A 16,592-nucleotide genomic window follows, 5' to 3' on the forward strand; every position below is an offset into this window, starting at 1 on the left:
GAAATATATCCTTTCTGTAAGGGGAGCCACATGCCAAGGAGGATGGCTACAGGGGGATGTGAAAAAATTGGGAACAGTGTTACCATACACTACAGCTACCCTGGGGAATTAGCATCGTCTCTGCCATTTTCCAAGATGGTGGCGACATGATGTTGAATATGGGATAGAGCTCATGAATAATGTATGTGCAAAGCTTTTTTTTTTTTTTTGCGCGGTACGCGGGCCTCTCACTGTTGTGGCCTCTCCCATTGCGGAGCACAGGCTCCGGACGTGCAGGCTCAGCGGCCGTGGCTCACGGGCCCAGCCGCTCCGCGGTATGTGGGATCTTCCCGGACCGGGGCACGAACCCATGTCTCCTGCATTGGCAGGCGGACTCTCAACCACTGCGCCACCAGGGAAGCCCTGTGCAAAGCTTTTTAATGAAAAATATTGGAGCTTCTTCATCCAAAAAGCAAAATACCACTTTCCCACCCAGACAGAAAGCTAAGGCAGAAGCAGGAAGATTTGACTTCAGATTTCTGGCCAGAGAGGGAGTTGATGAACTTCTCAAGCATAAGACTCGTGTGCTTTCTTTTTTTTTTTTTTTTGCATACCTTCCCCAATACCGGGCACAATTCCTGGCACAGAGTCAGGGTCAAACTTCCACACTTTCATTCATGAATATGTCTGAGTCAGTCTGTTATCACCAAAGATTCAGTAAGACTGTCGTTAAGTTGATATAGAACAGGGTTTCTTTTTTTTATTGAAGTATAGTTAATTTTCAATGTTGTGTTAGTTTTAAGTGTACAGCACAGTGATTCAGTTATGTATGTATGTACATACAGTATATATGTATGTTCAGTTATGTATATACACATATATATATTCTTTTTCAAATCCTTTTCCCTTATAGGTTATTGCAAGATACTGAATATAGTTCCCTGTGCTATACAGTAGATCCTTGTTGTTTATCTATTTTATATATAGTAGTGAGTATATGTTAATCCCAAACTCCTAATTTATTTCTCCCCACCCCCCAAGAGGGTTTCTTAACTGCTGTATTATTGACATTTAGGGCCAGATCCTTCTTTGTTGTGGGAACTGCCCTGTGCATTGGAGGAGGTTTAGAAACATCCCTGGTCTCTACCAGCTAGATACCAGGAGTACCCCTCCCCAGTTGTGACAACCAAACTGTCTCCAGACTTTGTCAAGTCACCCTTGATGTAGAGAGAAGAGTTTACATTGTTCATCCTCTCAATTCTCAGAAGAATGTTCAAAGTGCAGAAATTTAATTTAAAATGATAGAGGGAATTCCCTGGCCGTCCAGTGGTTAAGAATCTGCGTTTTCACTGCCGAAGGCGCGGGTTCAACCCCTAGTTGGGGAACTAAGATCCTGCAAGCTGTGCGGAGTGGACAAAAAAAAAAAAAAGATAAAAATGAAAAATTGTATCAAAACAGTTGAATTGCATCCATATATTTGCAGCAAAGTAACTTGGAAGTTAATTTTGCAAGTTTGGAGATATTTGATGCAATTTCTCACAACTTTAGAGACAATGGCCAGTACAGGAAAATTAATTGAACTGCAGACATCTCTGTGATGGTCACCAGGATTTTATTCTGGTTAAAGGCATAGGATTTTCAATGGGTGGACAAAATTCCATTCTTTCACTTGACAAATATCTGTTGAGGGTCGGCTCCCAGCACTGTTCTTGGCACTGGGAATACAGCAGAAAATGAGCCGCATCTCTTCCCTTGTGGAGCTCACATCCTAGTATGAAAGAAAGCAATAAGCATATAAGTACATAAATATTTAGCATAAACATTTTAGTTACAAGTGCTGGGAAGAAAATAAACAGAAAATGACTTGAGTGGGCAGCCATTTCAGGCGGCAAATGCTAGGAGGTGGCATTTGAACAGCGACCGAGGATGTGAAGAAATGAATGTGTGGAGGTTTGGGAGAAGGACAGTCCAGAAAGAAGAAAAGCAGTGGTTTCTTTCCATGGAACGACATTACACAGGATCCAGACTTATCTTCTCACCCCTTCCTTCTTCTTCTCCTTTCTTCTAAAAAATCAACTGAGATTATTCTAGTCAAGAGACCCCTATCAGATTCCTCTGCCCAGAAACTTCTGTCAAGCAGGCGTTGTGTCTGGCCAATTCCTCCCCCACACACACCTCCCCACCTCGGGCCTCAGTTTCCCCATATGTCCAGTGGGAGGGTTGATTCAGACACTCAGGGACTTTTTTGGGCAGAGGGAAGAGAGGTGTTACGTTGCCAGACCTGAGTGTGAATCCTGGCTCCAATATTCTCCAACAAAATAGTTGTGGCAAAGTGTGTCTGCCTCTCTGACCCTCAGTTTCTTCAAAACAACACTCTTGGGAAGGGAGGAAGTGCCCCGAGTCCAGCCTGGTGCATCTGAAGCCAGAGCCCTGTTCCTGCACCACTCAGACCCCCAGGGCTCCAGACTGGGACCAGGACAGGGCTCTGTGCGGAGCCAAGGAGCCCGGTTAGAGCATCCATCTGACGTTATGATGACCTTGATCGCGGCTTTCTGGGTTCTTCAGAAGGCTCCTCAGGCTTTTGCAAGTCCTTGGGTCCAAAAGGCTTCACTGTGGACCTAATGTCAGGAGATGAAAGCACATCCGGGCTTCCTGCTCCTGGGGGCGTGTCCTCGACAGTTCTGGAAAGTCAACTTTCCAGAATATCCTCGTGATAGGAAATGTGTCCTGTCCATTTGGGCTCCCCACGTGTTTGAGTTTTGGGAAGGGAGGCATTTTCTGAATGGAAATCAAGACCAACCCAGATGGCCAGGTCTGGCTATTGACAGTAACCAAGGTCCTGCCGGAGGGGAAATTGGTGGGACGGTGTGGGGAGCAGGTGAAAGCAGGAGAAAAAGGAGCCAATAGGGATGGGGGAAGGAGAGGGACCACACGCCCTGGGCATCAGGTGGTCAGGACTGCTGGAAGTCCCCACACCCATCAGAACCTTGCCCTGAGAACCCAGGCTTAGTTGGGGGCAGTCTCCCCTTCCCAGACTCCCTGGCAGAGAGCAGTGACTATGTGACCTAGGTCTGGCCGGTGACATGTAGGGGTACTTACCTCGTATGGAGCCGGATGCCACACCGGAGGAGGAACAGCCGTCTTAGGGGCAGGAGGGAGGAGGCCACGTGCTAAGGATGGTAGAGGAAAAGCCCGAGTGTACCTCACCCTGGTGCGTGGGATCACTGTGCTGGCCCTGATTGCCCATCCCTGGATTTCTTGATACTCGAGGAAAAGCAAAGCCCACTCAGTTAAGCCCCCAGTTGGGTTCTTGCTATACCCAGCGGGACTCAGTGCTAACAGACTCCATGTGCCATCCGAATGTTCCAGGTCCTGGGCTGGGCACCCTGCTGCGTTACGTCACTCGGTCCTCACAACCCTCCTGCAAGGGTCGCATCTGAGCCCCGTTTGACAGATGAGGAAACTGAGGCTTGGAGAGGTTTCCCCCGCCTGGAAATCCTACAGGTAGTAAGTGCTAGAGTTGGGGCTTGAACTCGAGAGCCACCTGATTCCAAATGCTGCACGCTGCACCCCACACTGTCACTCGAACCGTGAATAGTACTCAGGGTTGCAGAACTGACTGTGGGTCTGAATCCTGGCTGTTCACTTGCTAGTCCTGTGACCTGGTGAAGTTTTTCGGTGCATCCGAGCCTCAGTTCCTCCTCTGGAACTTGGGGTCGTAGCAGGACCTACTTCACAGTGTCATAGTGAAAGGGTCACTGGCTACATGGTGATCCCCTGACTTCCTCTGGCTCTGTGGCAGTTCTGCTGGGCTAAATGCATTTTAAAGTGTCCGGCGATCCTCCCCAGCTGTTGCATTAGCTCCTCCTCCGAGGTATTGTATCCTCTCTTCCCAGGTGAGGAAACTGAGGCTTGGAGAAGATGAGGACCACTCTGAACCTCAGTCTCTTCATCTATAAAATGGAGTTGAGAATACTAGCTGCTTTATTTGTTATTATTGGATTAAATGAGATAAGATACAGGCAGAACTCAGACAGTGCCTACCACATAGGAGCTGGTGCTATAATTTGTTATTATTATTACAAAACTCTGTGCTGGCCATGCCAATCATCTGCTTCATCACTGCAGGGGATTCGAAGGGTGGATGTGCAGCCCAGTTCAGGCTGAGGCAGGCCTCCACCCTACAGTGAGCCTCTGTGTGACTTTGCTGAGGCTGAGCTCACGATGGTGAAGCCTGGCTGGAGGCCAGGCCAGGATCAAGCCCATCACAGCTCTGCCTGACCCATGGGGACCAGCTGTGACTCCCCACCCCAGACCTTTAGTTCTGGGAGGCTGAAGACTGTCAATTCTCATAAAGGCCTTCCTCACAGATGCTTGGGACAGATAAAGAACCGGCTCTGTTCAGGCCCCACTGCCAGCGGGTACTCCTGATTTATGGAGAAATTCCACCGTCTGGGGTGTGACCTTGCCTCGTTCCCTGCAGGCACCTGCTGAATACACCAGTGGCAGGGCCCCTGGCTGTCAGGTCACCTTTCTGCAGGGCAGTCAGGGAGGGGGGGCCAAGATACACACACACACACACACACACTCACACTCACACACACTCACTACATTCACTGTGAGCAATGCCGTGGGTTCCAGCTCTCAGCACGGTGCTCGGCACACAATAAGGCTTTAAGGCCGTGTTTTCTGTGTGGATGGACGGACGGATGGACAGATTTACACAGGACCGACCAGTGAGTGTGTGTTCTGCAATGCATGTGTTCAGCCTCTGTCTATTGAGCACCTATTGCATGCAGCCTGTGCTCTAGGCACCACACATGCAGTGCAGAGCAAGACTACACAGCCCCTGCTCTCAAAGGGCCACCAGTCCAGGTGATAGGTAAACGAGCAGAGGGAGAATGGCAGCTCTGGCACCCCCATTTCCCAGGGGAAGCCCCTATTCCTCCATGGCTGATGGCGGCATCTTCTCGTTCTGGTCGCCAAGAGAGGCCGACCCTGCACTTACCACCTGGGAGTGGGCGCCTCCCTCAGCGTTGTCCCCAGGCCCCTGGCTTGCCCCACACCCCGGACCCAGATGCTCCTTCAGCCTTGGGAGAAGACACTGGACCTCATCCAGGGTTCTCACTGATCCAGGGCCGTGAGGGGACACGGTCGCTGCCCTGGAAGTTTCCACCTGAGTGTCAGACAGAACAGGCCCGTCCAGGCCGTGAGAGGCAAATGGGAGACAATGCTCACGGCCCTGAAATTGACAGGTTGATGGCGTGCCGGGGCTGGACCAGACCGGCGTGCAATGTCCTCACACCCATTTCATGGTGATGACAGCTCCCCAGTCCTGAGATGAAGAAACAGGTGCCAAGAGAGCAAGTGACTTGCCCGGGTGCCGACAATAGGGAAGAGCCAGGGTTCCAACCTTCTCCTCTGCTGTTTGCAAAATGTGAAGCCAAGCACGAGAGATACAGGCATGGCGAACGGCCAGAGGGTCCAGGCCGACTCTCGAAGGACGGGGCGCTGGGGTGAAGCCTCGGAAATGGGTTTATCTGAATCAAAGCTGTGGAGGTGGGTGGAGCCTGGGCAGGCACCACACAAGGATCCCAGGCTCCTGCAGTGACAGTCCTCGCCGTATGTGTGCTATGAGATGAGGCCCAGAGGGGGCATCTCCTTGTGTGAGGCCACAGGGCACTGCAATGGCAGAGTCAGGGCCAGAAACAGTATGCTTAGCCAGGAATCACAACAAACTAAACAGTATGCTTAGCCAGGAATCACAACACACTAAACAGAAACCAAAACAGAGAAAAAAAACCCAAAGCAGTATTTTAGTCTACCAGGTCCTGCAGTTAAAAAAAGAAAGAATCATGGGCTTCCCTGGTGGTGCAGTGGTTGAGAGTCCACCTGCCGATCCAGGGGACACGGGTTCGTGCCCCGGTCCGGGAAGATCCCACATGCCGCGGAGCGGCTGGGCCCGTGAGCCATGGCCGCTGAGCCTGCGCATCCGGAGCCTGTGCTCCGCAACGGGAGAGGCCACAACAGTGAGAGGCCCGCGTACCGCAAAAAAAAAAAAAAAAAGAATCAGCCACCCCAGTCATGTGGTCTTGTAGGCAAAACAAGTGGCCCTGGATGTCACCCTTGCCTTTGCACCCAGTCCCACCTGTTCCTGCCCCCACTCCCTGCACCCGAGACCCAGGGGAACAAATGCTGGGGGAAAAACCCTAGGCCTCGACTTTCCTGAGGCTGAAAGTCAAGTTGCCAAAACAAACTTCTTTTGTCTTTCCTCGTTTTTGTTTCCATGTTTAAATAATAATAAGCTGAAAATGAAGTCATTGTGCTCAGGTGTAGCCCTGTCAACATGCCTGATGAGTCCTGAGTGTGTCTGGTGAGGCAGCTGTCTGGCTGGGCCTTGTGGCCCATCTGGCTGGGGTCCCACCCCCAGATCAGCACCCTCCCACTCTGGCACTGCCACGATTTTCCCTCCTGCGTCTCATCGAAACTTCTCCACCCAGGGTCTCACTTGGGTCCATTCCTCTGCTAAGAGTATGTGACAGCTCTCCCCAAGACACTGCTGGTTGTGTGTGGTTCCAACCCTGTAAGACAGTTTGCCTTTTAGAGGCACAGACTTTCCCAATCTTAAGGTGTGGATGCTTCTTAAGCAGTGGCATTTGGGTAGCAGCTGCGAGGGGAAATCTGTTACAGAGGAAGGGTGTTTGGAGGCCTCATGTCACGTAAGTGCACGCCCTCTGCCGGGCCCTGGTCCTCTCGCGCCTCTTCCATGGCAGACCGGGCAGGCAGCCTTACTCTAGGCCTCCGTGGCCTGAGCAGAGAAGCCCTCGACCACAGGGCTGGCCTGCTTGACTACTGCTGCTTTCTCTACTCAGCAGTGACCTCTCCGGGGCTTCTCCAGGCATCTTCCTCCTTCTTCCAGCCCTGCAGGTAGCCCAGGGAGCCTGGTACCCAGGGGACGCTCCATGGAGGTCACAGAACTGAGCAGGGGACACCTGAGCACCCTCTCCTGCAGTCTGCGCCCGTGGCAATCACTTAGCTTGTTTCTTTGCTCGTAGGCCTCTCCCTTCCCACGTGGGCTCTGATGCTTCTAGGGCAGCGGGAGAGGCCATGCTGAGGACGGGGAATCCCACAGCCCGTGGCCACGGGCCGTTCATTTAACCTCTCTGACCCCCTGCTCTCCATCAGCATGTCTTACAGGCGCGGGGAGCGTTCAAGGAGATAATGTCATCAAGTGCATCTTTTTTTTTGAGTCCACGTATAAGCGATATCGTATGATATTTATCTTTCTCTGTCTGGTTTACTTCACCTAGTATGACAATCTCTAGGTCCAGCCATGTTGCTGAAAATGGCATTATTTCTTTCTTTTTAATGGCTGAGTAATATTCCATTGTATATAGAAAGAGACCCACAGACACAGAAAACAAATGTATGGTTAACAACGGAGAGGGGGGTGGGGGGAAGGATAAATTAGGAGTTTGGGATTAACATGTACACACTACCATATAAAATAGATAACCAACAAGGACCAACTGTAGAGCACAGGGAACTCTACTCAATATTTTGTAATAACCTAAATGGGAAAAGAATTTGAAGAAGTATATGTACATGTAACTGAATTGCTGTGCTGTACACCTGAAACTAACACGATATTGTAAATCAACTATACTACAACAAATAAAAGAAAATAAGATAAAAAATTGCTCAATAGAGCTCAATTTGTAATAGGAGTTTAATAAAGGAAGGGGTTCCTCTGTATTTATTATCTTAAAAAATTTTTTTACTTATTTATTTGGCTGCACAGGGTCTTAGCTGCATGCGGGATCTAGTTCCCTGTCCAGGGATCGAACCCAGGCCCCCTGCATTCGGAGCGTGGAGACTCAGCCACTGGACCAGCAGGGAAGTCCCTGTATTTATTATCTTAAAAGGCAGCAGCAGCTAAGAGTTACTGAACACGTGCCACATGCCAGGCACCGTGCTGAGAGCTTTCACACTTCATCTCCACCCCGGTGCTATACGGTAGCTGTCTTTCCTGTCCCCATTTTACAGAAGAGAAAACTGAGCTAAGCTGGACTCAAGCCCAGGATTAGCATCTTTCACATGCTGGAGATTATTCCATGAACTCCGTCAAACCCCAGGACCAGCCCTTGCCTTGCTGGGCAAGACTGGGATGCAACTGTTCCTCCTGCCATCAACATACGTTGTGGAGGAAGGGAAGGATGCCCTCGGTCCCCAAAGCCTCAGCCCCGCATGACACACGCACACACACATGTGCACATAGGTCCACATCTGCACACACATACAGGCACACATGGGGAGGCGAAGGCCTTTACAGAAGCGGAGGCTCTGCCCGGCTCTCACGCGGGCAGACGTGGGTGCTCTCAGGGTGGGGTAGGGAGGGCTGCTGCCTTGTTCTCAGCTGCCCGTCTCTGGCTGGGTGGCAGGAGGAGGGTCCCAGATGGGCGGATGGAGTCAAGGCAGTGGCCTGGGGTGTCTGGCTGCCTCTAGAGGGTGGAGGCCCAGGCGGCCACGGGGCCCCAGGGGCCGCTGAGCTCTGCAAACACGAGGCCCAGCCCAGACCTGCTTGGCTGGAAACTGCTGACCTTGGGTTGCTGGGACCAGTTTCTCCACTCTGACCTCTCTGAGGGCAGAGGAGCAAGCACAGGGCTTAGGGGGTGAGCCTGGCTCAGGACAGAGGCAGCCTAGGGAGGCCCAGATGCACCCAGGGTTCAACACGCACGGATGCATCTGGAGGTGCATGTCACCGGCCACCCCCAGTATCTCGGTCTCGGAGCCCACCAGCCTTCCCCAGCAAGTGGAAAGGCCTAACGCCCTGGCCACACTCTCCATCATAACTTCCTACGGTGACGGAAATGTTCTCCACCCGCTCTGTCCCATAGGGTAGCCAGGGGTGGCTTACCAAGCGCTGGAAGTGAAGCTGGTGCCACTAAGGAACTGGATTTTTATTTGATTGAATTAAGTTTAAATATAAATAGCCATGTAAGGTCGCGGCTTCCACATTGGATGGTCCAGCAGGGAGGGGCAGGGGCCCTGAGTTCTGGGATGATGCAGAGTGGGGCTTGAGTGGCAGCTCCTCTGTTCGATGGCTGTGACCCACCCTTGGCCACGTAAGTGCATCCCCCAGGACCCCCCATAGCAGTCACTGTGAGCACCCAGGCCAGCCCCTGGGAACAGGTATATCAAAGTTGAACGGATGTGTGGCTACCTGGCCATGGGCCCTGCAGATGGACACAGGCGCTGGGATTTCTCACCTCTCCAGCTCACCAAGGCACCAAGGGGACAGCTCTTGGGGAAACTAAGCCAGTGGCCCCAATGTCTTGGGCCTGGAAGAGGGGTGCAGGGGCTTGCCAGGTATGTGTGTGCAAACTTAGCATCGAACAGGATCCCTCGGAGCAAGGGGGCTTGATTCATCCGGGGGGGCCCTACTTCCATCTTATCAGAGATAACATTCCTCCCAACTCTCAAAGCAAATCCTCCAGAAGTGGGAGAAAAATGTTAATGAACTTCCATTAAAATTCCTTCCAAGGCTTGTCCATCCGGGCAGGCAGGCTCCTGACCTGTTCAGAAGCCTGTGGGTCTAAAAGAGCCAGTTCCTGCGTGGGGCCCCGGAGGACCTGACGGATCCTGGGGCTTGAGCTGAAGATCCTGGTTCGGGGCGAGCATCCCGCATCCAGGCCGGGGAACGGGCCAGGGTCCTCCACCAGATCCACGTTGCCACCCTCCGTTCTTTCATGACAGAAAGACGTAGCATCTGTCCAGCGCCTGCAAGGGACCAGCATGTCCCCTGCTCTCTCTCCAGGCCTCCCAGCCGACCTGCATGGCTGAGGAAGAGACTCACATTCAAAGCGACAAAGTAACTTGCCCAAGCCACAGGTGCTGGGGTTCACGACCCTTCACACAGGAGGTTTTCAGCACTTCCGCTGTCTGGTCAACACAGCCTGAAGCCAACAAGGCTAGGGACCGTGATGGGTATTTTCCAGACACAAGACGCAGTCTCATAAACTAAGAACTTTTTTTCCTTTTTATTAATTTATTTTATTTTTGGCTGCATTGGGTCTTCGTTGCTGCGCACGGGCTTTCTCTAGTTGCGGCGAGCGGGGGCTACTCTTCGTTGCGGTGCACGTTCTTCTCATTGCGGTGGCTTCTCTTGTTGCGGAGCACAGTTTCTAGGTGCGCGGGCTTCAGTAGTTGTGGCTCGTGGGCTTCAGTAGTTGTGGCTCACGGGCTCTAGAGTGCAGGCTCAGTAGTTGTGGCGCATGGGCTTAGTTGCTCCGCGGCATGTGGGATCTTCCCGGACCAGGGCTCGAACCCGTGTTCCCTGCATTGGCAGGCGGATTCTTAATCACTGAGCCACCAGGGAAGCCCCCCCACCTTTTTTTTTTTTTTTTTTTTCCGGTACGTGGGCCTCTCACTGCTGTGGCCTCTCCCGTTGCAGAGCACAGGCTCTGGACGCGCAGGCTCAGCGGCCATGGCTCACAGGCCCAGCCGCTCCGCGGCATGTGGGATCTTCCCGGACCGGGGCACGAACCCGTGTCCCCTGCATCGGCAGGCGGACTCTCAACCACTGCGCCACCAGGGAAGCCCCACCTTTTTGTTTTTAAAGAAACACACTAGAACCTTCTTATGCAAGGGCACCCTGCCCCTCCACCCTAGGCCTCTCCCACAGGCGCAGGACGACCGTGCCTCCAGTGATGTCTGTCCCCGTCACTGCCAGCTGCTGCCTGGGTCTGCTTTGGGAATTAATTTCCGCATGCATCTATGAGCCTGTTCCTTTGTCCATAACTTGTTCGTGACAAACCAGTATTGCCCAGACTGACCCCCACCCCGCCCCGGATGGATGACTTTACTGAATTACATTCCCGCGCCATGCCAGCTGAGTGCTTCGAAGATGCTGTTTTAAAAAGGTTCTCCAGAAACTCCCTACTCACTGTTGTAGGGGTGTGGTCAGGACATTGTCCCCTCATCCCATGAGACCAATTTTATTGGGAACCACAAAAGACATTGGCTTCAGAGCTCACGTTCAGGAAAGCCTGTGCATCTGACAGTCAACTTGTTTATAAATTGTAGAATATGAGCACCTTGAAGCTGACCATTTTCCCTCTTTGATTTGGCCACTAGGAAGCTTGGGATCACATTTGTAGCCCACTTCTAGCACTATGGTGCATGCCTTTTACGTACCGACTTTGCTCTGTTTCGACTTAAACGTTCATTTTCCCCTTTCATCATTTATTTACTTTAGATTTTCTTGTTCACACACCCTTTAAAAATCAACTCAAATCCATTTCAGAGAGAGCAGGGTAAAAATAAATAGCAAGCTATGACTGATGGTCCACGTCATCTCCCAGACCAGGCTTTGGATGCTTTTGGTCATTTCCAAAATCAGTTCTACTCTCAACCTGAAAATCTCAACCTGGAACAAGTGTTTTGCCTGCCAGGTGATGAGTGGGAAGGAAAACACATGCTTGGGTGTAGGATTTCTTAGGATTTTGCTGACACATCACACGCTTAGTTTACAGTTGAATCTGGCATGCAGGGTGGGTTGGGCAGTCGAAAGAGTCAGGACACTGGGTTTATACTCTTCACTCTGGTGCCAGCCAACTGTGTGATATGGGGGAAGTGGCTTCACCTCTCTGACCTTCGTATCACTGGTATGGGGGTGCAGACATGATCCCAAACCCCATTTAAACAGCTTCCATCAGATTTCTATAAACCACTGATGGTATGGGAGGGCTGGAAGGACAACAAAACTACAGGCTGGCTTACCCAGGCTTGACCTTGGGGTATGGGTTGGACCACGGGGTCAGAGTTATGACTCTAGTGGTGTAACCAAACTTTAGCCAATAGCAGGTCACAGAATTTTTGGAGTTTTGCTTCATCCCGCAGGGCCTGTTGTAGCTTTGCTCCTCCCTTGTAAGGATCCCACACTTACCAAGGTGGTCGTAATCCTTGACAAGTATGCAGGGCACACCAGTGGTTGCTCAGCCCCCCGATGGCCCTGCAGGTACCAAGGGGCTGAACTTGTGGTCCTTGGTCAAGGTTAGAAAGCTAAAATCTATCCTATGAGAAAATTTCTAACCGTGCCAGGCAGGTTTCCCCTTTATGACAATCAGGGATCGATTATGTCACATCTGCACTTTCCCCTGGGCTGCCAGGAAGCTCAGAACTAAGTATGAATGTCAACTATGACCAGTTCTTAGATCATCGGCGCCTGGGTTTTGATGTTTCCATTTCTTCCTCCTATAGCCCTGATTTCCTACCCTTATTTATATTTTCCTGGTTTTGATTTCTTTTTCTAGCTCACATGTTTTAAATTTATTTTATTGAAGTACAGTTGATTTACAATGTTGTATTAATTTCTGCTGTACAGCAAAGTGATTCACATATAAATGTATATATATGTATATTCTCTTTTTTAAATAAATTTATTTATTTTTGGCTGCGTTGGGTCTTCATTGCGGTGCGTGAGCTTCTCACTGCAGTGGCTTCTCTTGTTGCGGAGCACGGGCTCTAGGCACGCGGGCCTCAGGAGTTGTGGCTCGCGGGCTCCAGTAGTTGTGGCTCGCGGGCTCTAGAGCACAGGCTCAGTAGTTGTGGCGCACGGGCTTAGTTGCTCCACGGCATGTGGGATCTTCCCCGACCAGGGCTCGGACCCATGTCCCTTGCGTTGGCAGGCAGATTCTTAACCACTGCGTCACCAGGGAAGTCCATGTATATTCTTTTCCATTATGGTTTATCATAGAATATTGAATACAGTTCCCTGTGTCTAATTCATATTTTATTTTTTCCTAGTTTGAGGTCACTGTATTCACCCAGATGTCTATAAAAAAATCTGTAACAATAATTTGGGTTTCCTGAACTTTTTCCAGAACAGAATTAAATCTTAACTTTTCTGGGACTAAATTTTTACGCCTTTTTAAAAAAATTTATTTTCAATTGAAGTCTAGTTGATTTACAATGTTGTCATATTTTAAAATATACAAATATATTCTACTTGAAAAAAATTGAATCAGTACGAGAAAAATCACCTCTTTGGTCCTCTTTGATCACAGGCTAATCCCACTCTCCTACCTGGGGGCAACCCCTGCATTGACACATACCTGTGTCTGAGAAAGCACGTTGCATTGTTGTATGCATGATTTCACACGTGGCGTGGTACTGGTGGTATCACTCTGTGACGTTCTTTTTTATTCTAACAATAGCATGACTTGGAGCCCTGTCCTGGTCAAGTCAGAGGAACAACCTCATTATTTGTAACGCAGCATGTTATTGTTATTTCATTGTATGGTCATATCACAGTTTCTTAGCCCTGTCCCCATCTGTGACGTTTAGGTCGTATCTCTTGTTTTTGCTCTTTTAGAGAAGGCTGCGGTCAGCAAGTCTGTATATGCCTCTTTGCATGTGTGTACAAGTGTTTCTCATGGGTACATACCAAGAAATGGTATGTACAGGACACTGTATACGAGATTTGAAGTTTGAAATTCACATAGCCAAATTGCCTTCCAACGTGGTTACATCTATGTACACGCCCCACATCAGGGCATGAGAACGTCTATTTCCATATCCTCTTCATTCCTGAGGTCCTCGAACTTTCTAACTTCTGCCCAACTCATGCAAGAGAAATAGTATTGCGTTGCGGTGTTTGCTTACATTTCCCTGATTGTTAGTGAGGACAAGTCTCTTGTCAAATGTTTACGGTCCATGTGGATTTTCTATTTTGCTAAGTGTGGTTCAAATCCTTTTTCCATTTCTATTGGGTTCTTGGTCTTCTATTATTGTGGTTGATTTGTAGGAGTTCTTCACCTGTTCTGGATATTAATTATATATATATGAATACAAACAAATATTGAAGAATAAACAAAGAGTTCCAGGTAATGTAGGACAAGGGTCAAATCACCAAATTTTTCAGTGGATTTCATGAAAGTTCAGAATAGGGTGAGATCACCAGGGGCCAATGGAGCTGGGAAAACCTCTGTAAAGGTGGACGGACTTGATGTGGGCAGGGTTCAGGCTAACGCATCCTCGGGATTCGTTATTCATTCACTAATACTTTGATGAGCATCTTCTCCACTGTTAAGCCTCGAGCTGGTCGTGGGGAATGGCCACATGAGGGCGGATGGGCGGAGCCCTCCCTGGCCAGACAGGAAACAGGGGCAGGGGTCGGGGTGCACACGCCCGGATGGATGGGCTGTAACAGCTGCGGATCACCCAGGGCCAGGGCGGCTACACAGAGGAAGGCCTTGGCCGAGACCTGCTGGGTCAGGAGCTGATTGCTGGGGGGCAGACAGAGTGTGAGTGCCAGGGCAAGACAGCGGCTCCTGCACATGGAGCCCCGGGTACAAAGGGCCCGGGGGCAGAAAGAGTCTGGAATGTTCCCTCCAGAGCCTTGAGCTTGCAAGGTGGGAAGGAATGGTCAGTAAAAGGCTTTGTCTTCCACTCAGTGGGGATCAGACTTTGTTCTGCAAGCAGAAGAAAGACATAATCAGATTTGCATCTTGTAAAGGTCACTCAGGGTACAGAACAGAGAGGAGGGAGCCAGCCTGGAGCCCACGTGGATGTGGGGGACAGTCTCAGGTCAGGGCAGAGAGGATGGCTGGACAGACGTGGTTCTATACGCTTCCTTCAGTGCTGGTTTCTTTCATGATTTTTCTCTTAATACTGGAGTGGTACATGATCATTTCTAAGAACAGAAAATATCAACTAGCAAGAAGGTTCTGAAGAACAGCCAAAGCTGCAGTTGCCCCGAGAAATAATTGTTCACAGCTTGTGGCCCGTGAATGCACACACACACGTCACCCCGCCCCTCCCCGCAAATATCTTACGATGATCTAAACTCAGTCTAATTCCTTCAACAAAATCCATATTGCTGAACATTTTTGTTTGAACTTTTTACAATGACAGGTCAGAATAGGAATAATCGACTAAAAATGAACCAGAATGAAAAAGAAAAATAGTCATCTAAATCTGACAAGGAATAGGCAACCAACAAGGACCTACTGTGTAGCACAGGGAACTATATTCAATATTTTTTAATAACCTAAAAGGGAAAAGAACCTGAAAAACTATATCTATATATATACACATACACACAAGTATAACTGAATCACTGTGCTGTACACCTGAAACTAACACAACATTGTAAATCAACTTCAACACAAAATTTTAATTAATTTATTAATTAATTTTGGCTGCGTTGGATCTTCATTGCTGCGCGTGGGCTTTCTCTAGTTGCAGCGAGTGGGGGCTACTCTTCGTTGCCGTGACTTCTCTTGTTGAGGAGCACGGGCTCTAGGCGCGTGGGCTTCAGTAGTTATGGCACGCAGGCTCAGTAGTTGTGGCGCACGGGCTTAGTTGCTCCGCGGCATGTGGGATCTTCCCGGACCCGGGATCGAACCTGGGTGCCCAGTATTGGCAGGCAGATTCTTGACCATTGAGCCACCAGGGAAGTCCTTCAATACAAAATTTACATTGAAAAAAATTAAAACTGACAAGAATGCTTGCTCACAGGTGCACGAGAGGTTAAAAAGCCCAAGGTGCACCGAACTCATCAACATACGCAGAGTCTGGAGCAGTGAGCTCTGAAACACGCCCTTCCTCCTGCTAGCCAGGGGGACCGCCAGACAAGGGCTCCAAACTGAGCCAACTGGGCATCCCCACCTTGGTTTCTGGGCCCCCAGGCCAAGTTAGGGGCTGCCCTGGGCTCCCCTCCAGACAGGCGGAGCCCCACCAGTTTGGTCTCCTTTGGAGTTCTGTCTCATCCTGTTGGCCTGGAGCCTTGTTGGAACTCAATAGATGTGCATTCAACAAATGAGTCGGGGAATAATTGTCTTGATGAAGTAAAGATGGGGAGGGAACTAACCCAGACAGAAACAAGGCATCTGCGAAAGTCACTTACACCCTGTAACTTGTTCCCCAGGAAGAAGTCACTGAGACTTTTAAAAAATTTTGAGGTTGGGGGATTTCTTTTTTTTTTTTTTAACAGCTTTATTGAGGCATAATTGACATACAACAAACTGCACAGATTTAAAGTGTACAACAAATTTTCACCTATGTACACACTCTTGAGACCATTATCACATTCAAGGTCATGAACATGTCTGTCATCTTCCAAAGTTTGCTTGTGAAGGCCTTTTGTAATCCCTTCCCTCCCAAGCCCCAGCCCCATGGATCAGCTTTCTCTCCCTGTAGGCTGGTTTGCATTTTCGAGACCTGAATATGAATGGAATCATCACATAGTCTATGCTCTCCGGGGCCTGGCTTCTTCAAGGGGCATATGGGAGATGCAGGCCTGCTGTAACTTGCCCCAGTGGGTCTTAACTTCACTCCCATTTCATAGACCCTCACGAGCTGGGTAAACTGCAAATGTCACACAGCCCTGTAGTGGTGGAGCCAGGATATGAGCCCGGCTCTGTGTGACCCCCAAAGCCACTCACTCTTTCTGTTACATCCCTGCCTGTAAGAAGCGCCTTGGAGCAAGCCTGGTTTCTGCAGAGTAAGTGCTAGCCGCTGCTCTGGGTCCACCCCTGCACCCCCACTTCCTGCTCTGCCCTTTCTGTCTCTACATCTTCTGTGGGAGAATCGGGACCTTGCTCCCTAAA

Source organism: Hyperoodon ampullatus, assembly GCF_949752795.1.
Source record: "Hyperoodon ampullatus genome assembly, chromosome: 8".
NCBI lineage: Eukaryota > Metazoa > Chordata > Mammalia > Artiodactyla > Ziphiidae > Hyperoodon > Hyperoodon ampullatus.